We start from the raw sequence: 26,621 nt of genomic DNA, 5'->3' as shown, positions 1-26,621 counted from the left end.
GAAACCCAAGGTGCTACTGAAATTACATTCTCATTCTCCTCCTACAGTTTTGTATTTTTCTCTATGAATTCAAGACAGATCATTGTTCTGTATATATGTATTGCTGAACATTTACATAAAATGAAAATTGTCAGATGTTTCTGGCATTATGGAAATTTCTGTCCTACAGGTTTCATCCAGCTCTGTTTTTTCTTGGACTAGTCATGACAATAAAGACCACTGGAAAAAATGAACASCATTATTTGTTACAGATACTGATATTTTTGAGAACTTGTACTTTCTGATAGTAATTCTTAGCCACTATTATGCGTATTTTTCTGCAGCACTAATGTTGGCAGCGATGACCTGAACACCGCAACCAATTCCTGATTAACTTCAGATATGCAGATGAGTAGAAAATCTCTCATAAAGTTATCTAATGCATTGAAACGCAAAACTATTTCAGTAATAAAATAATCTTTTAAATACTTCATACACGAAAAAGAATGAAAAGTATAGCGTGAGAGAAGATTTCAAGGTAACTGAACCAAAAGATTTGACTGTGCTCTTTGAGGCTTTGACAAGACTGAGAACAGCAGAACRCTCTGGTAGTGCTGGAAGCTCACATTTTTCCCCCTTGCCCTTTTATCTTTTCAAAATTGYTCATGTCTATAATGCAGTAAAAGGAAAAGAAAAAGAAAGGCAACCTTTTTCTTTTTGTAAGACACAGGTTGATTGCTGTCTCTTTTTGAGAAGCAGTATTTGCAGAAATGAGGTCACTGTCTGAAATCACTCCCCCATCTGCTCTGTTTAGCCTGTGAGTCATATGGAGTAAGAAAAAAGMTTATCTGAGCCAGAGTTAACGTGGAACTGAAAACAATAGAAGAGCACTGCAATGAAAGAAATGACTACCCTCCAGTTTGCTCTGTTSCTCTCTGTTTGCTTACTAGCTTGGATGCATTAATTAAGCAAATCAATTGAAAATAAGGCATTATTGTGCCTTATGATGCCTAATTGTGATTAAAGAAAGCAAAGAAGTTATCACTAAGGAGAGCCATGGCACTCATGATGTAAAGTGAGTATTTTCAACAAGAAATGCTATGAATTTCTTCAAGGATGAGATAACACCGTTATGTCCTGTAAGTACAGCAGACTAGTGTGCCTTCTGGTGYCTAGAAAGAAATCCCAAAGAAGTCACAGGCTCTATGTACGTGGTGAGTGGRGACACAGTTAAAGATGCAAAATAGTAACATAACAGGTTAGAGGAGTTATCAGCATGCTAGTGATACCTTGCACTCAAATCTCTTTCTGCTGCAAAGCTTGAGAAAAAGTTTATTTCTGCATTCTTCTCCCTTATTAATATTCTATACGGGTTTGACGAAGTTCTCAGATAAAGAGAAAGGATGTCTTCYGAAATAGATAGTAATAAGATTCATTGAAGTCAACATTTATTTTCCTTTCAAATTTCTGGGTTCATGTACAGAATTAGGTCAAGATATTCCACAACTAGTTCATGACCTAAAAATGCCACTTCAGATGTTTTGAAAGTATTTGCGAACTTGGGTTTTAAAAATGCATAATAATGTATGAATGAAATGAGAACTGAATAATAAAGTAGAAGTAGAACAAGGCTTAGATGCATCCTTTGACCAAAGGGCTACAGATTTTTTTTTTCTTTTCTTGAAAAACAAAGTATTTAATGTTGTGCATTTGTTGTATGACATGGACAAAGACAACATGAAAACAGCCCAGCCTGAGCTGTGCTTTTCTGCATGATTCTGTGGGTGGCTTGCACAGTGTTTGTGTCTGTCTTAGGGAAGGGAGGAGAAAACAGCTGCTCACACACATTCTGCAGTGAAGAGCTGGAGCTGGCATCACCTTCACATCTCCCTGAGCAGGTCCCCCTGCACCCCTGGGGCTGAAAGTCAGGCCAAGCTCAGCACAAGAGCTCTTCCACAAGTGGAAGCTGCTGCCTGCTGCTGCTGCCTGTGCTCAGAGCTCCAGCCCAAATCCCAGCCCTCTGCTCCGACAATCACATCTAACTTGAGAAGGGATGGGTCAAAATCTGGCACTTTCCCATTTGCAGGAGTGCCTGAATGCTGTCCCATTGCTTCCAAAATACTAAAGTTTCAGTGTGTGTTTTTCTGCCCAAACATACAATATTTTCATCTTGGCAGCTGTACCCAAAGGCAAGTCTTTGCATAGGCTAAATCAACTGCCTTTTGCTTTAAGTCACAAATTTATTGAAATATTTCTTTGGTGCAATTTTTCAGGGATGTTACTAAAAGCAGGGAAGCCTCTAAGAGCAGAGGAGAAGATATTGCCATAAACCCCACAAAATTTCAGAGTTCATCAAGGAGCAGCTTAAGCAGGAGGATTGTTCATTCAGTTCTTTGAAAGCAAAAAAGAGGGAGAAACTAATGCAATGATTAAACAAATGAGACATGTGATGTTCATCAAAAACCAAAAATTTTGATGAAAAATAGAATTCATTTTAATCATAAATTATTTAATATACTAAATATAACAAATGCAGAGTTTTATAACTTGATTAATATCTTGTAGGAAGGACAGAGAATGAATATTTTCATACATCTAACAAATGATTATTTATTAAAACATTTACTAAATGTTTAAAAAGCAATTGGCAAGCCCGCTATTGGTAAACAAACCTATAAGCTCCCTACAAGGAAAATAAGAGCCAAAATCAAGCCCTTAATGTTTTTGCTCAAAACCACAAAAATAAAAATGCAAATTCAGATTTTTTTTTTACATTTGTTGTTTGTATTTTTTAATTCAAATAAATATCTCAAAAGCAGCTCTCACGTCGGGCTGTATATTCCACTCTTCTGACAAGAAATTGAGCATGCAACAACCAATGTCAACTAATAGCTGAACTCACGGGTTCTAAGCCATAATGGTGCAATTTCAGCTTAGATTTCCAGGATCTGAGTTTGCATTTTGAGCGGGTATGAATCTTGTTCTTATCTAATTAAAAAAATTCTCACAAATACTAAAAGGAAGTTAGAGGGATTTTTATTACTCCCTTAAACTCTAAACCAGCAAATTCTTCTCGTTTTGCTCTACTTTGCTAGCTGGCCATATTTCATTATTACCAGTTGATTAGCTAAAATATAATAGTTTGTAAGCAGAAAGATCCAATGCATTTGCAATAAAATTCATTTGGTGACTACATTAAACTAATAAATATTAAAATCTGTAAAATCTTTCACTTTTCCTTAACTGCAATGATTATGTGCCTGGAGGTGAAACCAGGTCAGTTCACTTCATTCCTTCTCACATCACCCCAGGCCTGTTCTCGTAAGGCATATCAAAATGCCCCAAAACAATAAGGCTGACCGAACAACCCCATTCTCATAACTCTGCAAAAGCAGAACAATAAGCGCTGACGCAGCCAGACGGAGTGTCAGCCATGAAGGATTTACACCTATGGTTATAAAATGTTGGAGAAAACASTGAGCTAGAAACTTCTCCCAGCCAAGACAGTCTTTATATGTTTCTGATTAAYATCCTATAGCTCTGTTCATAATCCCAAATACTAATAACACTCAACCCTCTGCAAAATTCTGCTGGCTCATCCCCACCCCCATCAGCGCTGCAATCCTTACTGCGTTAGTGACCCCTAGTTTGAGAAATGCTGCCTAGGTATTTCCCTCCCCCGTGCTATATTTGTATCCCGTCAATGAATCCGAAATCCCCCGCTAATTACCATCTAAGCTGTTATAACRAATCTACACGTGTTACTGCATGAAAGAGGATTACTGTACTTTAAACTTAGCAAGGCTTGGTAATCCCGTGTACTGCAGCACTGGACACCACAACCGAGGAGGGTTTAGGGACAGCTCTTTGGACAGCGTTCCCTTAGCGGAGCGGTTCAGCTGTCACCACTGCCCTGCCTCTGCTGCAATGCCTGACAGGTTTGCTCATGATTGCTGYGCCACTTGGTGAGGAACACATGCAAAAAAACAATACAAATATGTGCTGAGTATGTCATTATTCACTTATTTGTTTTAAYAATTCTGCTAAAATTTCGATAGCATCCTCTCAAAATAATGATGGCAGGTTTCCTTGATGGTATTTATGGCCTTTCAAATTTCCTCTGAAATATATTGTAGAGTTAATAGTTTCTTAGTACTGTTCTCACAACAACCATGGGGAAAAAAAAGTAAKCAGAGCTCCTACCCTAAGAGCTCAGATAGCCGTCTTAAGCCTATGCTTATCTCCCAGTTTAAGTATTTCACACACATGAAATTCCTGCTTGATGAACGAATTAGTAGTTGAGGACAGCATGAGAAATGCAGGAACTGCTCCATTGCATTAAAATGTGTTTGCAAATTTGATAAAATAATTWTACAAGCAAATAAGAATTTTCTGATTTTATTTACAGACCGGGTGGAAAAAGAGCACTTTCATTAATAACTTGTACACTTCCAAAATTGTACACAGCACCATTATGTGGCACTGCAAATCATTTGCTCCTAGAGACCTACATAATATCTTCCAAWGCTAGTGCCTTTTCCAGTGGAGAAAGGGGACAATCCAGTAGAGAAGACTGAATAGACAAGAAGACTCAAGAGACTCCAGGAAAGAGACTTTTGAGAAAGGCAGTGCTTAAAAGTTAAAGAAATATCTATTAGACAGCTAAGATTCACTGGAAGACAGGCTAGGAGACTAAAATATCTACCAAAAAAAGTCTATTTTTAAGGAATTTTCCAGGGATTCAGTTTAAAAAGACACAGAGGGGAAAGCTTAAAAAAAAGCATTGGTGAAGACCAATGCTCAGTTACCAATTTTAGAAGACTGACTTCCCAGAACTCCTGGATTTTTCAAGCTTTCAATGACAAAGAAAATTGAAAAATGGCTGATTTAGACACAACCACCAAATCMTATTGTCAAGAAAATACTTTCATTATTAATAGCACAAATAATCATGTCCACCACTGGAGTGGTCCATTACTCATAAGTTAGTTTAATCAGTTACAGTAGATTTGTGAATACTTCACCAAAAATAACCCTTTCCAGATTAAGAAAGGGTTTCTTCTCAATTAAACAAAAAATAAAATTAAACAAATAATTTGCTATGTCCATTTTCATCTGTGACATGATTATCCCAAGATGTGGAAACATTCCATGTCACCAAGGAAGGATTTGCTGGTGTAGTTAAAAAAAAGTCAATATAAAGCACAAGTATAAAAAGCCCCGAAATCCCAAATGATATTTTTACATGTGCATCTTCATAAAAAAGAAAAAAAAAAAAAAGAAATACTTAGAAAACCCAAGTTAAGTATTTTATTTTTGTCTACCTTAAGAACTCTTCTGTAGATGTCACTTGTCTACAAAGGTCCAATTTCTGCATGGTATTTCTTCATTGAACCCARCTAGGCTCTTTGTCCTGGTACTTTCTAATCTTGAAGTCCAAGGTTACACCTCCCCAACAATTTTTTAACCCAAAGTTAAGATTATTTTCATTGTGTCCTCATTSAGTTACCTTCAAGCCACAGAAACCTAGGAAACAGTGTCATGAAAACATGTCCTTTATAAAATTTTTAACTCTCATGTCTCAATCCATGAAGTCAGCAAAGCAGTAAACTTCAGAAATGYGAAACTGCAGGAAACTGCAGAAATGTGTAGGCAGCACTAAACTGAAACCCCATGGACCTCCCCAAAAGTGCCCTACTGTGCTCCAGTAGAGAAGTAACGAAGGACTAGAAGGGGTCCTTTAATCTAAAACTTTTTTAGAGCATGCTTCAAAGTTTTTCTATTAGGAGAAAGGGTGTAAATGTTCCATGGCTTCTATTATTTCCCTGCCCTTTTTGTGTAACKTGAAATTTCTATATAATGAGTTAACTGAGTTATATAAGGTGTGATGAAAACTGTCTWTAAAGGGCCAAATTGTATGGTTTTGCTTCTTGAGTGAATTCATCTAAACTCTTTGTCACAGCAACTCAAGACTCTAAATTTCACAGATAAGCTCCTCATTTCCCCAGGAAGTGAGTAACTCTAAACATTACCCACTGGTGCATTCCTTTATAGAGGTTATAGAAATCCAGTTAGAGAAATTCCACTTCAAATAAGAAAAGGTTATAAAATTTTATATAATACTTTCAACACTCCTATTGACAGGTTTTGTGCAAGACAGCATCCTCAGTTTTCTTCTGATGTTTTCTTGGGGTTTTTTTCTGAGCAGTTAGAATCAAACTTCTCAGGAAGTGCCTGAATGGTCCCAAATATACTACTACTACACCAGTATATCTTATACTATATATACCTATATACATATATTCTATATATTTGTGTGTGTATATATATATATATATATATATATATATATATATATATTAAAAAATACTAGTATTAACTTTATCAGCCTCTCACTTTGGCAGTGCTCATCTGAAATTCCTGTTATCTCATGTGAGCTAACAGCAATAACTTCATCATGATAACAACAACAAGCTTCACTGTCCTTGAATGTAAATCAGGTCATGTTAGAGTTTCCAACCTTCTTCATGTAAATGCTAAGACTGAGTACTCCATGTCTGAAAGAGGCCATAATTTCCCACTCCTAGAGTATTTACAAAATACAAGGAAATACGTTGGATTTCTCTTTCTTCATGCTCCTACAGGGCAAATGCCTTGTCATCTTCTTCTCCAAAGAAAAAATTTGAAGTCTTGTAAAGATCATGGTTTTGAAACCTTATTCTAACTGAAATTTTTATCACCACTCCTGACAGAGAACCCATGGGGAAAAATTTGCTTTGACTCGACCTTTTAAAAGATATTTAACACAGCATTTTTGTGATTAACATTATTCAATTATCTGTATGCAATAAGGTATCTCTTCACATGTGTCATTAAAAGACATCTCAGAAAAAAATGGGTGATTAAAAACATCGGGTAAGATGATAAGAGAACCAGCCCAGAGGCATGCACAGGACCTGATGCCCTGCTGGCACTCTGCATAGCTGGGTTTAACCTCTGCAGCAGCCATGGTCCTTTTCCAGCTGGCTCCACAAAAGGCAAGAGACATGAAAGAGGAACAGATGATGATCAAGCATTAATTGAAATTATAAAGTAAATGTGACTTTATTTTTTTTCTATATTATGTAATCTTTTTAATTTTGCAGTATTATAGGCTAAGGTTTGCAGGGAAAGGATRGCAAAGGTAGCTCTAAAAAACAAGCCAAGCTTGCAGCCAGCATTGCTTTAGAAACTGATAAAGTTACTCTGAGACAAAAGCTCTCACATTTCCTCTGCTCCAGCTCTATCAGTAAGTCTAAGGRAAAGGTAATGCCTCTCCCTACAAATATTTCTTCCTTTTTCAACGCTCTGCTAGATCAAAAACTTTGTGTCAGTCTTTACCCAAGTGGCAGACCTGGCAATTATATTCCTGCACCATGGAAGTGGAGTGAGTAGGAGTCAGCCTATACTAAAGATGTGCAAGGCTGGAGGGAAAATAGGTGCATCTTATAGAGAAACTCCAGTCTTTCTGAATGTACCTTTTCAGCTGCAGTARTGCTTTCCCAAAATATTTTTTCCTTTCCCCCTCTACAACACAGAATGCTGGAAACCGCTTTGCAGAGATCTTTCCTCCCTTCCCCCACRTCACATTTTTCTTTACATCTTCTCTCTTACACTGAACAAATGATGCAGAAAGAGTAGTCAGTGTTTTCCACGCRAAACAATTTGTTGACTGTTAGAGGGCATATGGGCAGGACAAGCGCTGCCTTCAGCAGGGTATCTGTGCCCTCTGTCATTATTTTCTGCTCTCGCTGCCTGCTCCTAGCTCAAAGCAAGCCCTGCTTCCGTCCCCTACTCAGAGCAGTCGTTTAAAGGACAAGAGGTTTTTTTGTTGCTGTACTGCAATTCACAATGCCAACACAGAAAGYCTCGCTCCTTCTCTAGTTTTTGTTTAGGCATGAGCACAAAAGATGAGGTGGGGGAAGGGAAGGACAAATGGAAGAGTGGCCCAATGTTTCTTCTGCTGTTTACAATATTCCTTTCAATGTTTACAGACTTATAAAATTATTAAAATACCYGAGGGTAAGTTATTTTCATTTCTATAACTACACAGGAAATGTAACTGTTTTTATAGTAATTATCCATGTCTGACAATTTCTTTTTAACTGGTATTCAAATCTAGTTGCTATTTTGGGAAGGTACYTACTTTTAAGCACATGATAGGTAGCAAACACAAATATTGCTGAGATTTATCTACCATAATCCACTGCTACTATTTTATATAYATWTWAAAAAAATAAATGTAATTTTCCAAGATACATTGTTTTTCACATACGAGTTAAGTTTGGGAGTCCTTTTGTCAGCCTCTTTATTCATAGCCASAGTTTAATAACACAACAAAATCATGTGCACTAGCAGATGAAAGCAAAGAAGCATTTAAATTCCTGGAGATTAAAAAAATCATGTTTCCATGCCAAACAACACAARCTAAAGTCCTCCTACTGTCAGTCATCTCCACAGTGAACTTACTGTGAATGCTTATCTCTCTTTGCTCATATTTGCAAAATATCTTCAAGAAGTTTTGTGCCATAACATTTGGGTGAAAATTCCAATACCCAATTTAGTTTATCATTGTAAATAAAAGAGTAGATAAARTTTTAGTGTACTTAAAACTGAGGAAAGTGATGTAAGATTTGGAAGAGCTCAGTGAAGGACCTACAAACACAGAAACATGGCACTCTGATCCCCAGGGAAAGTAAAAAACACGAAATTCCAACTAAATTGTCATTTTACAGCTTCTATTATTTCTTAGATAATAATTTTACTATCTCTCCTAGCATGAAAATGTGACCAAGCCTAACAGTGAAAAAAAGATATCGCAAACCTTTGCTGTGGTCTTCCTTTTCTCTCTAAAAAGAAAATATGCCTAGCCTGTCCTGTAATAATTTTCTCATTTAGTTAATTGTCCTTTATTTCATCCTCAGCTCAGCACTGTACTATGGATAATGTAGCCTCAAAGTATCTACAGGAAGGAGCTCAGTTATCTCCTTCCCTGTTCTGAATGTTTAGGTAGGTAAATTGCATTCAATTGAAGTTTTGCTTTGAAAGTTAGCATTCAACCCATTTGATGCAGAGAGCCAATCAACACTCATAACTCAGTCATTGAAATAAAAAAAAAAATATTTCTTTCCATAAATGATGKGTGTGCAATAGGCAACAAGAATAAAACATCAAACCTTCACTGAGACAAGGATTACAGACACAGGGGGATAAAACACTCCTTGCTCCAGATGACTTTTATCTACTGAAATCAATTGGAACTTCTTCATGTGAAATGTTACAAATTCTGCAATACTTCATTTATTATAATAAAAAAAACCCAACTATTATGCACCTAGGGAAAAGAAGGGGTATGRCATACTTTAGGTCTGCCTCCCTCTCCAAGAGGCAGAACCAGTTTGCTGCAGAGGTAAAAAACAAGATGACAACAGAGCCTCTGCCTTCCAGGGAAGCTTCCCATGGCTGTTCAGGCAGCAGCAGTGAGGGGGGAAGGCAGGGCCTTGCCTCTTCCCACTGCTAAATGTAGAGATTTTGAAACAGAATTCTGCTCCATGTTCAAGAGAAAAAAGCAATTACATTTTGCGAATTTAAGTACTTTGAAACTCTATGAAAGGCTCAAACAAAGCATTTTTCCGTTTTGCATGTTTTCACACAAAGTTGAAATAAAATTTGCCGTGTTATTGAAATGAAATCCTGAAATTGGGCTGGAAAGCTCTGCAATGAAAGCATGATGCTCTTGCATTATGCCTGCTTCAAAATGGAATTTTCTCAGTGCCAGACTATGTCATTGGAAAATGTCAYTGAAAAATGTCCAGCTGACTTTGAGTAAATGCCTGACTTATGAGAGGYGTTTCTCCATCTCTGGGGTGAAGGAAGGTGGAAGTTAAGTATTGGCCCTCAGACTTGTCCTAAAAGAGTGCAACAGTGTGCTCTCTGGTACTTGAAACTGATGGCAAATTTAGCTTACCTCCCTGCTACACAAACACCTCAGGTATTTTTAGGCATAGAAATATCAGGACTATTTGTGTTCTGAAGAGTGCAGAATAGCTTAAGAGCAACACTGAGCTTTGTAAGAACCAACATGACACATTCACAGCCTTATTTGTTAAATGCCAAATGATATTCCATTTTTCAGTGCTTAAGCCCACTATCTCTGCTGCAGAAATTGCTGGTTTCTCCAGCCTACCTCAACAGTGAGATTTTTCTGTTCTTGCACACAGCCGGCAGTCTGGCAAGCTGATCGTCCTCTGCTGATTCTACCAGATGCCTGTGAAATAGAAAGCTGCCCACCACCAAACAGACTGGCAGTTTTATGACTGTGACAATTGCTTGTGGCAAAATTATAATTAGTACACCAATGTTGCTGTGCATTCTAAATTGGATCACACTGATTCCTGCTCCAGTTTTTTCCGACACTCTGAATATGTTTTTTAAACAATTGTGAAAACAGCTGCATGCTGATTGCCATTAAAACCAACATCCACCAGATCTGAGCATAAAGCACAGCAATGTTTTGCTACTCCAAGAGATGGTGTAAGTGGTAGGAACTATGTCGTGTYGGTCCAGGGAATGCTGTCATTATTGTTCCCAGAATACAAAACACCCCGAGTGATTAGAGATAAAACCATGGTAATGTCTCCAAGTGATTGCTGACATGTAGATTACATAGAATTTTTGCTAAACAGAACCCTCTACACAAGGCATTGCTGTGATTAAATATTTTTCACGTGTTTCCATTCCAAACTCTTTTAAACACCTCTGAGCAAAGGAGAGTGGGTGGAGAAATATGACATGAAGAGAAAAATACTTAGAAATTTAACATTTCCCAAACATATTCTTGAACAGGTCAGAAATGCTGATTGCTGCCTAAAAATGTYTCTCATGTCACTGCCTGATGTCCGTGAATGTGGAAGATGTAATTCCACCAAACTAATTTTTTTTTAAATACAGGTGGTGTTTATGGAGAGGAATGCAAAGTGCACACYTCCCTTTAACCATTGCCACAGGTTATTTGCAACCTGGTGCAGCTGGCGTGGGGTATCATGGAGGTGGTTGGTGGTGGGGGAGGAGACATCTATCCAGAGAAGGTGGGTTCTCCTGAACCAAGCAGGAACCATCACAGATCCACAGTAAAGCCTGGTTGAAATCATCTGCAACGCACTTGTAGACCAGTGAATCCAGCCTAACGTGAAACAGAGAGCACAGCAGGCATGGTAAGCACCATTTTGAGGCACTTGAGAGAAGAGTTGAGATGAGATGCTCTATTTGTGTTGCAGGCTCGTGGAACCTTCCTCAGGCATGCTTCTCACTGCAGGGGTGATGGCAGGTGCCAGGACTCTGCCATGCCTGGCCCCCCAAATCTAAAACATTTTGGACAGATCCATAGGGAAGCCCCAGGGGGCTGCCCAGCAAAGCTTCACAGCCCACTGAGCACACAGAGCAGGTGGACCGTGGGCAGCCCTTGCAACAAGCAGGAAAGTTTTGCCGTGCATTTGTAAAYTGACTGCGAGTTTCATAAATCATAGAATGGTTTGGGTTGAAAGGGACCTTGAAGATCATYCAGTTCCAGCCCTTCCTGCCATGGGCAAGGACAGCTTTCACTAGACCAGATTGCTCAGAGCTCTGCCTTACCTGGTGYTAAACATTTCCARGAATGGGGCATCCATGGTTTCTCTGGACAATCTGTTACMGTGCCTCACTACCCTCAGAGTAATGATTTTTTTTCTAATAGCTAATTGAAACTTACTCTTAGTTTGAAGTCATTTCCTCTTGTCCTATCACTGCATGYCCTTGTGAAAAATCCCTCTMCATYTCTCTTGAAGGCTCCCTTCAGGTACTGGAAGGCTGCTCTTAGGTCACCCTGAAGTTTTCTCTTTTCCAGGCTGAACAATCTCAGTTCCCTTAGCCCTTATATGCAAGGTTTTCAGAACCACAAGCACCACAATAAGAGACATTTTTACATTGGTTATAGCAGAGCAGCACTTGGGAAAAAACCTTGCTGGTCCAGAGCTCCCAATAGGGAATATTCAAAAGAACATACCAGAAGCAGTGGCTCTTGGTTCCTTAAAGATAATGTGCCTTGTGGGCATTCAGTGATGCCTACCATTACCACGAATAAAATAACATTCACACACTGCCACTACATYATCTGTCTTCCCATTTTGATTTGCTACAAGGTAGGTGCAAGGTTGTGAAGCCAAAATTGGGGAAAGAAATGAAAAATTCACATAGCAGGTGAAGCCATTTACAAGCATTTGATGTAAGGCAAACACATGGAGAACAGAAACCCCTGTGCCTGAGGGTCCCCTGTGTCTGAGCTCACACAGCCACTGTCACCCAGTGAGGACTTATGGGTGTCTCAAAGGGACATCATAAAGGGATTGATCAGCAGCCAGCTTGGAAAAATCCAACTTTGGAGCTGAGATGTGCTGATTATGGATTGCTGTGGTTACTGTCGTCCTTCTGAAGTCCTAAACACTCTTTACTGTTCAGGATAGGTCTTCCTGTTGCTATTGCAAAAAACATTGTCTTTTAAAAGAAAGTACTCTTTCAAAACAATTTCATTAYTCAAGGTCTGACAGCAAGCAAGCAAATCACTCTTATCCATACAGTGATTAGTCCAGACAAAATGAGAAGRAAAAAAACTCAACAAGAGAAGCTCTCCTTCTGGGCATCTTCTGCATCATTTTCAATAATGAATCTTAAAGATGAGCAAAAGGAAAAAAGACATAACCCAAATATCAAACAAGAAGTGAATACCATCTTAAAATATCTCCCTTGAATGAGGAAAGGTTTCAAATAAATTGTTTTGATAGAAGTTTCTATATTTATGTGTTAACACAATTGAATATATTAATATAGACCAAAGATAGTATTGAAACTACTTGTAGGTGAAAGAAACTCTTTCATTCCCACAGTAATGTGTTTTATCTGAAGTAAGAGAAATCAAGGATGGAGACAAGACAAGGAAAAGAAACGGTTTTGTGGTTTTTGTGGACATATAGGAAAAGTCAGTGGGGAAAACCTCAACTACTGTAGATTAGTAATGAACCAGATATAGCTGATGGATGGCTGGAAAACCCAWTAAGACCAATAGCTTATGRATTTTTTTCCAGKAATGGCATAAAACAAATAGCAAACRCTGTGTCATAGAGCAATTGTTTRTRTATTACCTGGTTTTCTSTCACTGGTGATTGCTCTTTTTAGATTGTCTTTACAGCTTGGTGTCACATAGTGCTTGGTACACCATGGAAACAGACAGCAAATGGGAAACTGTTGATCCAGTTAAACATTAGGGACTTATAGACAGTTAGCAATTAAAAGAATTTATTATTTTGGTGCTATTTGGAAAGCAGCTGAAAGACTTCAGGGAAGAGATCCAAAGCAATCCAGCTCCCCATCTTCTTCAAAACAGCTGTTTCTTTTCATTCAGGAACTTTGCATGTCTTGCAAAACTTCCTATTGATTCACATATTTTGTGAAAAGAATTTATTAAATTATAATATCTTCTGTGTTTTGCTTTTTTTTTTAATTGAAAATACAAGTTGCCCGAAATTMACAGCAAAATTCTCCACCAATGAATGAGAGCAAGAAATCACACATGGGAATTTGCTCACAGGTTGTCTCTCACYTTGTTTTATAGCTGCTAGTGTGCTRCCTTCAATGACTAACATTTAAACAATTAGCACAAAATCATCCTCTGAATATGAAGATTTGCACAGGAGAAGCATCATGGTGATTAGCACTGTGTGGGTAAGGGTGCATGTCTGTAGCTAATGGAAGAGAGAGAGCAGTGTTCCTCCCATTTTCCTGCATTTCTCCAGATGTTCCAAACAACAGGAGCCATCGTCTCCAACATACCACACAGACACTGCAGTACTCAAAGCTCAAAAAAAAAAAAAAAAAAAAAAAAAAAAAAAAAAAAAAAAAAAAAAAAAAAAAAAAAAAAAAAAAAAAAAAAAACCCAACAAAAAATTAGTATTTCCAGAAACAGCAAAAACTCACAAATGTTATGAATATAGGGGCTGCATTGCTCCAGTATGTTTCCCTACTGCCTCATCCACTATTTTCTCCACAGTCATATCCCCAAGCCCTACCCTATATCCCCCCTGTGGAAAACCAGTACCCAAAGAATGAAATMCAAGGAAATGTGCAGCTTTTATAAGATGTTAGGCAATTTAGCTATTAATAACACTTGACGTCACACCTTCAGGGAAGCAAAAATGCTACTTGAAGGGGAGCTAAAATAGGCCAGCTTCAACTCAGTATGGCTTCAAGAGCTGCAGCTGGCCAAAGACAGCCCTGCTACATCTCACTTCTCCAGAATAATAGTGCTCTTTAAACTATCTCTCCAAGATCTGTGTTTTCAGTGATTTTGCTGTCAGCAAATTAAAAACAATAAAGAGACAGATAATATACTTGTGGTAATTTGAATGCTATTTTACGCTAATTAGCCAGGTCAGCCTTGCTGCAACACTTGAATTAATTGTGGGGAAGTGGTATCATCAGTTCAYTGCTAGGTAGCACTGACAGAGCTGTTCAGCAGCTAATCCATCATTCAGAGACAGAGGCAGCATTTTGAAAGAAGAYGCAAAGCTTCAGGCAGTGCTTTTTCTCTGTGACCCATGGATGGAGCCTGTTATTAGTATTAATGTTTTATTAATGAAGATGATAAAGGAAAGAGACATTTACAGACATGCCAGGACTGGGGACTCCTGGCTCACTCTGTCATGGTCCATTTCCCCAAAGGACAGAGAGCTTGTAATTCCAAAGCTGTCTTTGCTTATCTGGCTAACACCATACCCACGGTCACACAGGCATTAGGTAYGCTCTGTGCTGGGCAGCAGTGCTCCCCTCCATATTTCCAGCCCCACCAAACCTAGTGCAGAAGGAGAATGTCASTAGTGATGTTTTGGTCAGGAAAAATTTGTTAGTCAAACGTTTAGCACTGCAGCATGAGAGCCGTGTTTTCCCCAGACCCCAGCACTGCTCTGTCTTGCTCAGCGCAGACAGAAAGTTTCCACAATCCCAAGAGAGCCCACAGAACCCCTGCAAGCTCCACTCTGCTTTTCTGAGCAGCATTTTCCCTGTCTTTGCTATAAAGTTATCCTCTCACTTTGTCCTTCCTGCTTAGAAAGCCTGGTGACAACCTGCTTAGAGGAGAAAAAAAGGAGAATTTGTCCTCTGTGAATACAGTACAGCACACATACAAATCCACCTCTTAGCTGTAAGTGATTCCTTCCTTATAGGAGTTTGCTTGCTATAAGTCAAAGAGGGATTATTGTTTGTATAAAAATCTTTTTTTTTGTCATGACCAAACTTACTGAAATACTGTAAGAAACCACAGTTTGCTGCCATTGGTTAGAATTATTTGCCATGCAAAAATAGACAATTAATGTGTCTGTGAAATTGTCTCATACTGATCCCAGGCCAACAGTTTATTATTGCCCAGTTTTTGGGCCAGTTTCCTCAATGGAAGACATGACATTGGGTAAACCACTTCCATTGGATTAGCCCACTGGCTCATTTTCTGACTGCTGATACAGCTCACTGTAGAAGTAGACATGTTTTAAGTAACACCAAAATTTTTATTCTATTTACATACTATATCATGAGAAGAATTTTGCTGTAGGATTTTGTCCTAATGAAAGAAAAGACAGTAAGCCAATAGAAAGAGTCCAACCTAGCTGGTTGCTCTCTTAGGTCCATGACCTCTAAGTGCAAAAGGTTGAAAATAAATAAATAGAAGAGTAATAATTGTCAAGACTTTTTTTTTTTCTTTTTTTTTCTTTTTTTTTTTCTTGGTAAGGCAACGTGCAATTATTTTGCTTTTTTGATACTCCCACTGAAAGTAACATATGGTCACATAGGAAAATCTGCCAATGCTGGGCACAAAGCATCCACTTCTTTTCTCCTTATCTCAATATTTAAAACAGAACAAAATTAATTCTTCCTTCAAATACAAGATCCTAGAGTATCTGCCACATCTTCTCCTCCCCCCCAAGAAAGAGAAACAGAATTTTAATCCCTGAGAAAAAAAGATTGTTTTCAGTGTGAAGCCAACATGTATGGTTGCTATGGTGACATAACAGTTGGCTAAATTCAATCAGTTCTCCCTATTATATGGTATTTTGTTTAAGAAATCACTACTTAAAGAAGAAAGCTCCCTTCACCCCCTTTCCTTCCCTCCATCATTTAAGGGTACTCAAGAGGCTTATTGCTGTGGTGATCACTGTGACACAATTYCACCTTGATGTGAAGCCTCTTCTTGAGGAAACCTCCAGTAAGCACCAAGAACAATCAGCTAATAAATTGTGAAGACATATGACATATTGCATTCTCCCCTTACCTTCATCTATCTGATGCATTCCTGAATCCTTACACACTAAAGTGTCTTTGCAGAGGCTATTTTTAACACATCAGCTACCTAAGCAGCAGACTTTTTTCCCCCACTACATGTTTTAATTTTCTGACATTTTTCAAATAAGTAGAATTCCATTTTCAGCTATGCAGAAGTTTAGCCACAGTGGAATCATTTTGAAACCCCACAGTAACATGTAATGTTCAACATCACTAAGACTGKGAGTTTTTAGAGTCACTAAAGGCAATTTCAACTTCCCAAATAAGAAAAGTATTAAGGCTTACTAAGGGAGTTTKAAAAAAAAATCTGATTGAAGTAGATGGGAGGTCACTTTAGTCCCATAAATATGTCTAAAGTGGCCATAAAAACAGTGAAAAATGAGTATAGTTAATATGGGATCAGAGAAATCTCAGCACAGGAAAGACAGGGACTTCTGGAGCTGAAACACCTCTCCTAAGAAAACAGACTGGGAAAACTGGGGTGGTTCAGCCTGGAAAAGAAAATGCTCCAGGGAGACCTCATTATAACCTTTCAGAATTTAAAGGGGGGGACTTTAAGAAAGAGGTGGGCAGGTGTTTTAGATGGGTCKGTAGCAATAGGACAAGGGATGACGGTTTTAAATTTTAAAAAGGTAGATTTAGACTGTAAGAAAGAAATGTTTTACAATGAGGGCGCTGAAACACTGGAATGGTTTGCCTGGACAGGTTCTCCATGGCTGGAAACGCTCAAGGTCATGTTGGATGGGACTCTGAGCAACCTGCTCTACTTGAAGACATCCCTGCCCATGGCAAGGAGAATGGACTAGATGACTTAAAAGTCCTTTCCAACCACTCTATGGTTCTATGATTCTAAATGGCACGCATTCTTTTTGTTAAGGCTTTAAGAAACTGGTTGTTAGATTGTCAATTGGTTTGTCTGAAAACAGAGCCTTTGTGCCCTCTTTCATCATGAAACCAATCTCTAGAGGCTCCACAGTAAAAACATGGAGAACAAGGGCATAGAGTGTCTCTCCCTTGCCAGCAGAGTGAAATGGTGGTCTCAGTGCAACACTGGAGGTAATTATGGCAAACCTGGATTTGAGCAAGACTTTCACACAGGCACACATTACACAAGGGGTAATGGCTTTAAAATGAACAAGTTTATCTTTAGATTACATATTAGGAAGAAATTATTCTCAATGAAGACAGTGAGACACTGCAAYAGCTTGCCCAGAGAACAGATGCCCCATCCCCAAAAGTTTTCAAGGTTGGATAAGGCTTTTAAATAACTGTCCTAGGGGAATGTGTCCTTGCCCATGGCAGAGAGGGTAAAATTAGAGGATTATTAAGATTATTTCCAACCCAATTAGTTCAATGAAGTCTGCAGGTGTTGGTAAGATGTAGAGCTTTTACACACACAGAGAGCACCACAGAAATGCAGGAGTCTCAGACATGCACTTCCCTTCCTTTTTAGCCCTGTCCACYCCTTGTTGCCACTCATGGAAATCAGTCCCAGGTTTACTGATGGCCTTGAGCCAGTRCTGGGAGAAAGAAATTGTTCYACTTCCTCATCYTGCTRTTGGAAAATAAATACTCMCAGAATTTATGATCTCTTGGGACAGGGAATAAAGCCTGAGCTGAGGCAAGCCTTGCACTCCCTCTGCAGCATCTCAGTAACCACAGGGGTTCCTTTCAGCTTTTGTCTCTTCCTTCTCATCCTTGWTGTTCATTCATCACAAAAATAGACAAGCTCATATTTTAATGACAACTTGAAAGATCTCTTCCTCTCTTTCTAGCCAAGGACATTGGATTCAACTCAAAATACTGTTTTAAAATATTTTCCCTACTTAAAAAGGTCACTGAGATTTTAATGCATACTTAAGAAATACTAAAAAATGTATTTTATGCAGCAGTTGAAAATTATGCTAATCCCGACAACCAGCTCCCAAATTCAAATTATTGTAATAATAGAATTGTGTAAATTTATATTGTAAGAATGCTTCCTCCACTGATATGGCAGCACAAAAAATCCATTTCCAGCCAAGGCGAAAGGCCTCAATAAGATGTATGGTTTGCAATGGCGGCAAGCCTGAGGCCATTAATTTGCCATACTTTTTCAATTCTACTTTTATTTTTATTCTAAAGTCATCTAAAGTCATTTTACTGTCACTTTATTCTTAAGTTGGCAGTAAAGAAAACAAAACACACAGGTAGAGAGAAAATTATAAAGTATTTTAATTAAAAAAAAAAAAAAAGAATATTTCAAGGTTGTAAAAGGATTGTCTGCTACAAATCTGCAAAGCAAATCTGRGACTACCATAGAATATGTTAGTGTTATTTGCATTCAATTATTTGCACTAAACCCTCACTGACTGATGCCTGGCAGAAGAGATTTATTTTGTGCATCAAAGGATCTTCCATTTGGAGTTCACAATGAGCAGATGGGAGCAACTGAAAGTAATAATCTTTTTCTTCCAGTGTACTTAAATAAGACACCAGATATTGCCTGGTGTTAAAACAGAATGRAGCTAATGCCATCTATAGATATTACTGCATTTTCTATGCTGGGAAATGCTTAGGAAGTTTTGACAGTTTTTTGGGCACTACCAAAAAGTCCTTCCAGGATCCTGGTCTCTACTGTGGAATAAGRTATGTTTTAAAAGACAGACACTAATGGCATCACTAAACTTAATGGGTACCATAGCAACACCACTACCAAACTCTGATGAGCTCTGGAAGGTGTCAGAAACATTTCAGCATTTTTACAGAATTTTCAAACTGATTTACAAAGGTTAATGCACATCAATTACCTACTTGAAAACCCTCTGAAGGATGCTGGGTTTTGAAGCATGTAATTGATACAGGACCRTGAAAGTGGAGGTTTCATGGGCTGGCTCAGCTAGATGCCATAAACATGTCTGAGAGGCCACAGCCCTTCTTCAGAARAAAAGTGTCCCAAAACTTCGGGCCAGGGACCTTGCCAGCTTACAATATTTGACACAGTCTTTAAGCAGCAGTATCATTTCTGATGATTTGAATCCCTTTAGTTAAACCTAGCTTGAAAATGCAGTCACATGTAAAGGTTGAAACTCCCAAGACAAATTATTTTTGGTGGGAGATGAACTGTGCAAGTGGAAATGCAGGAGCAGAGATGGGAGAACCAGGAAACCGACACCTGAGCTAAACACCTGTGTGAATGGTTGAGGAAGACAGCAAGCAATTACAGGCAGCTTTCCTAAATTAATCACCAAAACAGAACCCTCAGTTACACATTCCTTTCCACGCTTTGCCTGTCCTTAGTGCACATTTTACTTTGCTGTACTAGGGCTCCTGTCTTTATTCACCTTTTTTTTTTTTGTTCAGAGAAAGACTCAGAATCAGTGAAGTCCCAGTAGCAGCTGGCCTGAAAGCAAGTTCATTTCAGAAGCAGCATTACTGGGATGGCTGCTGAACACTGGGAGCTTGGGTTTTCCCAAAGAAAAGAAAATGGGAATGACAAGCTTAAAATTACTATAAATTAGAGAAATGCTTGCTGAATGCCTGTGCATTTTCTTACCATTCAACAGTTTGTTGGTTTTTTGGTTTTTTTTTTTTTTCTAATCATGACTCTTCTAGGCAGCCTGTTCAGAGAAGACACTGCAGCATATATTGTTAAATAATTTATGTGCAACAGCATTGAAACATTTATCAAAGAGCTATAGGAAACATTTATCTCCAAGTAATTTTTGTCAAAACACTGAATACACAAAGAAAAATTCCGCCCAAGATTTGCACATGCAGAGCATCTGTCTGTCTCACTAATTTAAGTAGAAGAAAGAAGGTTTTTTTTTTTTTTTTCCCCACAGTGGAGAAAGTATTCGGAGAAATTGCTTTGGATTTGGTCCAAAAAGCAAGCTAGATGGTTTCAGGAACTTTCTCTGTAATTCTGAAGAGACCTGCTTAGCTAGTGTTGAAGTTTCTTAGGATCTTAAAAGTTTTAGTTCTGCATAGTTGTGAAAGAATAACCCCAATATCAAAGCAGCTGAACGCTCAGCCACACATAAATCTAATTAAGGCTCAACATTTYTGTGCCCATATCTCTGACAGCTTAATCCAATAAAACATACTCAGATTGGTACTACTGTAYACTAACAGGATTAGTTCTTCTTGCCATCAAGCACATTTTACCTAAGGATGGCTAATGCCACTCTACCTTCTGAGCACATTTTATGAGAAAGGACCCTTTCCACTGACTTACTGAAGAGGAGGAGTTTGTGAAGGGAAAATGAGCTGCAAGTTATCAGGAGGGCTTTTCAGGCAGGTGTTCCAGTCAGCAGAGATGTCTTGAAGCATGATTCAGACTCACATCACTCCTCCACACACTTGTAATCAAGGTAAGGTGGTGTAGTGACCTTGGGTAACTTTCATTTCAGAGGGCTCTCAGGTTCTTATGGATCCCATATTCTCTGCTAATGGGTTTGGGCACCTGAGCTCAGCCTCACTTGGTGCTGCTCCTGCTTCAGCACCCCAAACTTCACCTTCATTGATTCTAGCCCTTCTGTTTCTACAGTAAACTGAGCAGCTTTCTCAAAAAATGTGAAGTCTGGGAGCTAGAAATGAAATATCACAAATAGTCCTTTGGGCTACAACACAGCTCCTGGAAAAGCAGTGAAAATCAAAACTTTCATAACAGAGCATTTAAAAAGAGCCATATGCACTTTCCAAAGGAGGGTGTGAGGATATTTGAAGCACAAACGACTATCTGAGACTCGGGTAAGCTTGGTCATTTCAGTGCAGCTCTGCAAGGTGGGGGTTTTTGCAGCTATAGGAAGGATCTCTTTCCTCAGCCGAGCATATCAGCAACACAGCTTTCACTTAAAAAAACCCAAACTACACTTAAAAGAATGTACTACCCGGAATAGATCCTCTTTTAGAAAATCTTGGATGTGCATGCAACAAGGAAATACATTACTATTTATAAAGATCCTTCTGAATATCTTGATCAAATAGGCATTGATGGATTGCTGAGACAAATATTTCTACCCCCTACATTTTTACCTGAATTTAACAGCTTATACATAAAAAGCCCCACAGGATGAATACATTCCCAGGATTCAGCAGCACCCAGAAATGGTGCATTTTATATTACCTATGATCATCTGTCCTCATCTGCTTGAYTGTTGGGTTTAATCTTGAAATTAAAATGCCCAACGAAATTTCAAAGATTCACATTACATTCCACAGCATGGTGGTGGTTTTTAATTTTTAAATAACTTGCCTGTAATGCTGTGACTCAGAAGAAGTGTGAATGACAGAAGGAAACTTATTAAATTAAAAACAGTTTGTTGGAGAGAGTAGGGAAAATGAATTCACCCACAGGAACAGGTCCAATGTTTTATTTTATTAGCAGAGTTTCAGGAGCCTTCTTCCCACTCTACACTCCAGCTCATGCACTAATCACTATTGTAAGGAGACGTTCAAGTCAAGGCCATACAAARCCTGAATATGGATTAAATTAGTCTCAAATAGCATAAGAGCAGTCCCAAAGCTGAGTTTAGTTTAGGTTACAGCTTGAAAAAATCCATTCACCTCTGGACGTTCCAGAAGGTGGGATTTTCCCAGCTTTTATCACAGAAGCCTGCTATGGAGAAARCACTTTGTCTGTGGGAACTCAGCAACTCTTCTCAGTCAATGCATRGCCTGGAACACCTCAGCAGATTATKACAAYCCCCTATATCTACTTKAAACATTTTAKTCAGARCTGCCAAAATCTCGGMCATGGCAGCCACATGCATTCCTCCTCTGAACCTGTGCCTCCAGGATCCATTAATGAGGTTTTTTTTCCGACTGCTACAACTGAAGCAGGCAGGTGTATTTGCACACCCCAAAGCAAGCCCTGAAATGAGTATAGCTGAAGATGGTGCCCTTTTACACTCAGTGCATGTGTAGTTGAAGTGAAGCCATCAAAATCCAAGGCACAAAGTCACATTTTTCTCAGGAATGTCAGAGTTTGCATTGCTGACTTGCCAGCACACCACGAGACACGTCCTGGGACCCTCTACTCACACCCTGCCCTTCTGCACATCCACACAGGATATGCTCAGGGAAAAGTTTCCAAGTCTTTGTGTTCTGAACAAGTAACAGCAGTTATTATAGCCCTGTCATGCAGGGCTAGAACTAGACTGTGACAAGTGTTTTTTGTGACATTTGAAAGGCAAACTGTAGTGGAAGAAAAGGTTGTAGAGTGGATGTCTAGCACTGCTCAAAGGGGAGCTTGGGGAACAGTCTCACAGTTTTAGAGAAGGCAAAACCTGGGAATTGCTGGGCAAATCTGAGGTGGTTAGGACTGTGAAGAAAAGAGATGGCACAAGGCTGGATCTAAATGGGCTGCATAGCAGTGCTGAGTTAAAAAGATCAGTTGTTATTGATTCAAAGGTTTCCTTAACTATTTCTTGATAGTCTCACAATTTCTTCCATTGGAAGTGTTCCTCAGAAATGAMCACACTGGTATTTATTAAATAACAGAAAGCACATTTTGATATCTCAATGGATCACTGAAGAGACTCATCTGCCAATGCAAAGACACCAAAGCACACATGCAAAAAAGGGCAAACAGAATAGGAGATACTGAGCGACAGCAGGTAGAAAGACAAGTTTATTTGGGCAAAAGAAAGACCTGAGCCAGAAATTTCTGTGTCCTGGGATTGTGTCCTGATGTACYAGAATATTCAGTGTAAGAGAAGTGATTCTTTACTGTTTTTTTTTGTAAGGAACAGGCCAGTTAGACTACTCAAGGAGAAGTCCCAGCTATCAAGTACACACAAAACAGGCAGTTCAGCACCTAGAGTTACGTGATAAACTTACAGCCAAATTGAAATCAGTTTCTGAAGGCAGTCACTCAGTCTTATCAGAGTATCTTGCTGYATACAAAGTAAAATGATCAATTGAATTGAACAGTCCAGCATAGTATCAGAAGAAGCAATAGCCTTACAGGAGTTAACTCAAAGAGAAGTTTAAGGTTCTTGAAGAAAGTGATTTTATTTCTAAAAACTTCTTATCACTCAAATTTCACTCAGGGTCTCAAGTAAATTTTTTTCTTTAAAAAAAATAACTACTTAATGAAACAACTTATTCTGTTTGGGTTTTTTTTTTCGTAAAAATGTCACACAGAATATAGTAATTTTCTTAACATACAAAATCTGAACATCCAAACCTAACTATACAGAAACTTTAAAATACACACATTTTYAATAAATCAGTTTAATTATTTTGTTTTCTAAACAGAAAACATTTTTACTAGTTATTTAAAATATTTATATGAATTTTTTAAAAAGGAACATAAATTCAAGATTTTCTTAAAGCCAGTTCCCACCCACATGAAATTCCCCCACCCCACTTTGTGCTCACACACTCAAAGGCTACGGTTACACATCTGAAATCTACAGCTGTGTTAGGACTTCGGCAGAAGGTTAAAAACACAGTTACTCAATAATTGCATCCTATTTGGCAACCCGACAGATGTTTTACTAGCAGCTGGGAAGGAAATAATTGGCAAATTGAGCACATACTAAGGCAACACAATCTGCTTCTGAGAAGCAGGTATAGGGCTCAGGAATGAAATAGCCACATACAAACACGTGTTTAACAAGATACCCCAGGGAAGGAATAAAATTGACCAACCCCCTGACACAGAAGATGGCAGGTGAAGTATTCTAGGAGAAAGGGAAAACAGGTGTTTTACTTCTGATTTTGAAGAACATGAACCTGGCTTAGGTTCTCTATAGTATATATTTGTCAAATATGAAAAAGGTAGAAGTATACTCCACATCAAATATAAGCTATAAAAATTCTTGGAATTCACAGATTACACAGGAAYCCCCTTTTGGTTTTCTTTTGCCTACAAGGTAAGTGGACAAGAAAAAAGGAAGAAGTAATCCAAGGCTACCAGACGTGTAATTTTCAACCCATTTGACAACTGGTATTACAACGAGCAGMCTATTATACCATTTTACTTGCTTCCTGTCTTTCAAAGATACATGTAGCTTTCTCAGGTYGTCTGAGTACAAGAAATGTCACATCGGATGAAATCACTGTGGTAATGGCAAGGCAGTTTCAGGTTGTGAAAGTGAACTGCAAAGTACAGCTGGGGAAAAGCCATAAAGTGATCCAAATGCCTGCCAAATTAATGCAGGTACGAAGTATTTAACACAGGCTTTTACATTAGGAGCAGTTGCCTTGTCAAAGCAACGTTTTCTAAAAACTCCCATTATTGTGCGGAATAAAATCCTTACAGCTTTTTGTACTGAGCAGGAGCAAACAGGCAGGAGGGACAGAGCTGTGCCAGTATTTCCCCCCTCTGTGTGACTCTGGTGTACAATYAAAAAGCATAGCAATCAGAGGAAACAAAATCCTTATTGTCCTTATGGTTTCACATCTAATCAGTGGTGGTGTCTCCAATTCAGTTACTTGGGTACATGTGATCTTGGGTAGCTTTGGTTTGGGAGAATGAGGCCCAGGACTAAATCACAGTGAGAGAATGGCTTGGGTTGGAAGGGACCTTTGGAAGTCTTATAGTCCAATCCCCTCCATGGGCAGGGACACTTTCCACTAGACCAGGCTGCCCAAAGCTCTGTTCATGTGGCCTTGAACACTTCAGGAATGGGGCATCCACAACTTCTCTGTAAAATCTTTTTCAGTGCTTCACCATCTTCACTATTAAAATTTTCTTCCTTACATTGAATCTAAGTCCACCCTCCTTCATTTTAAAATCGTTGCCCCTTCTCCTGTTACTAAAAGATTTGGTAAAAAGTGTTTCTCTGTATATCTTATAAGTACCTTGAAGAYCTCATACTTGAGGCAAAGGTGCACCATGCTGTACATCAGCTACACTCCTTCCATAAGAGATCCTCAGAATGCTTAATAAACATTTAATGAGTTTCTTAACACCCTGAGAGATGTGCATGACATTTTACAGTGGGATGAAGAGGTATGGAAAGATTAATTGGCTTGCCATACACTGACTTTGCATCAAGCACCTGTCAGATATTTTRAAATGCACAGGTTACTTCAGGAAGGAAAGTTAGAGCTCCAGTGACTTTTACAGTTATGTGTACAGGCACGTGCTGAGGATCAGACCAAAGCAATGAGATAGCTTAGCAGAAATGGGAAAAGAAAACAGAGATTTGTTCCTGGTAAAATTTGGACATGAGCAACTGTTTCAAATCTCTAAGATGAAATATTGTCCCTGTGCAGTACACCCTGATATAGTTCTTCAGGAGCATGATTTCTAATGAAAACATTTAAATTTGAGATTTTAGAAAAAGCCTATTTTTCAGAATATGGGGGGGAAGAAAACCTTCCAGACTTTTTCAGGTGTTTCATACTAGTATTTTTATTGTTGCAAAGGTCCAAATTCAACATGACCTAATCCCTTGCAAGCTTTGGTCACTGCACAAGCTGTCCAACAATCTCAACAGCATGGATGAACCTAGAAGATGATGCGATGAATCTGTTGGATTTAGGTCTAAGACATAAACAAGTATTTTCCAAACGTATTCCAGGTTCATGTCTCTATTCCTCCTTTTGTTCTACACTGCTGTTGTAGAACAAAGGTATGTGAGAAAAGGGTTTGACACAATATCCTCTACATTCAATTCAAATGACTCAAATAAATTAWGCAGTGTTAACAATTTCAGACAGTTTTCACAGAAGATAAATAAATGAGTGTTACATCAAAATACATTAATGTTTCAGAAAGAACATTTTGTATTGGCAGGAACTGTAATCTTAAAAGCTGTAGAAACCACACCTTTCTCAGGCACTGTGATCAGAGTTTCAAGGACAAAGAAAGCTGCTAAGCAAAGCAAGAAATACCACCCAGACTGTCCATTTATTTGAAGAAGTATTTCCACTGACATGAACATAGTGTGCATTGACGAGATTATCTTTTGGGGATAAAATAGTCATAGTCTCCATGGAAATAATGCATACTAAAGTGCAAAAAAACAGGCTGAAAAATTTGGGGTGGGATTTTTTTATCTGGTTTGGTTTTAGTTTTTTAGAGAGATAGCAATTCTGTTAAGTGCCTTTTAGAAATATTTAGTTTCCCTTGTGACATCAAGGGCTGGTGAACCTTAAAAGACTTTCAGGTCTGTGCCCTAAAGAACCTGAAATTGTCACATATCTCCCCTAGGCAGATGAATACAAGCTTTACAAGACATTTACCTCAAGCTAAATATATGTAAATAATTTATTTTATGATTTGTATTCTCTCCTAAATAACCACA

The sequence above is a fragment of the Malurus melanocephalus genome, unplaced genomic scaffold (genome assembly GCF_030028575.1).
Source record: "Malurus melanocephalus ecotype Western Australia unplaced genomic scaffold, MMel_1.1 scaffold_44, whole genome shotgun sequence".
Taxonomy (NCBI): domain Eukaryota; kingdom Metazoa; phylum Chordata; class Aves; order Passeriformes; family Maluridae; genus Malurus; species Malurus melanocephalus.
The sequence above is the reverse complement of the archived record's forward strand: the minus strand, read 5'-3'. Positions refer to the sequence as shown.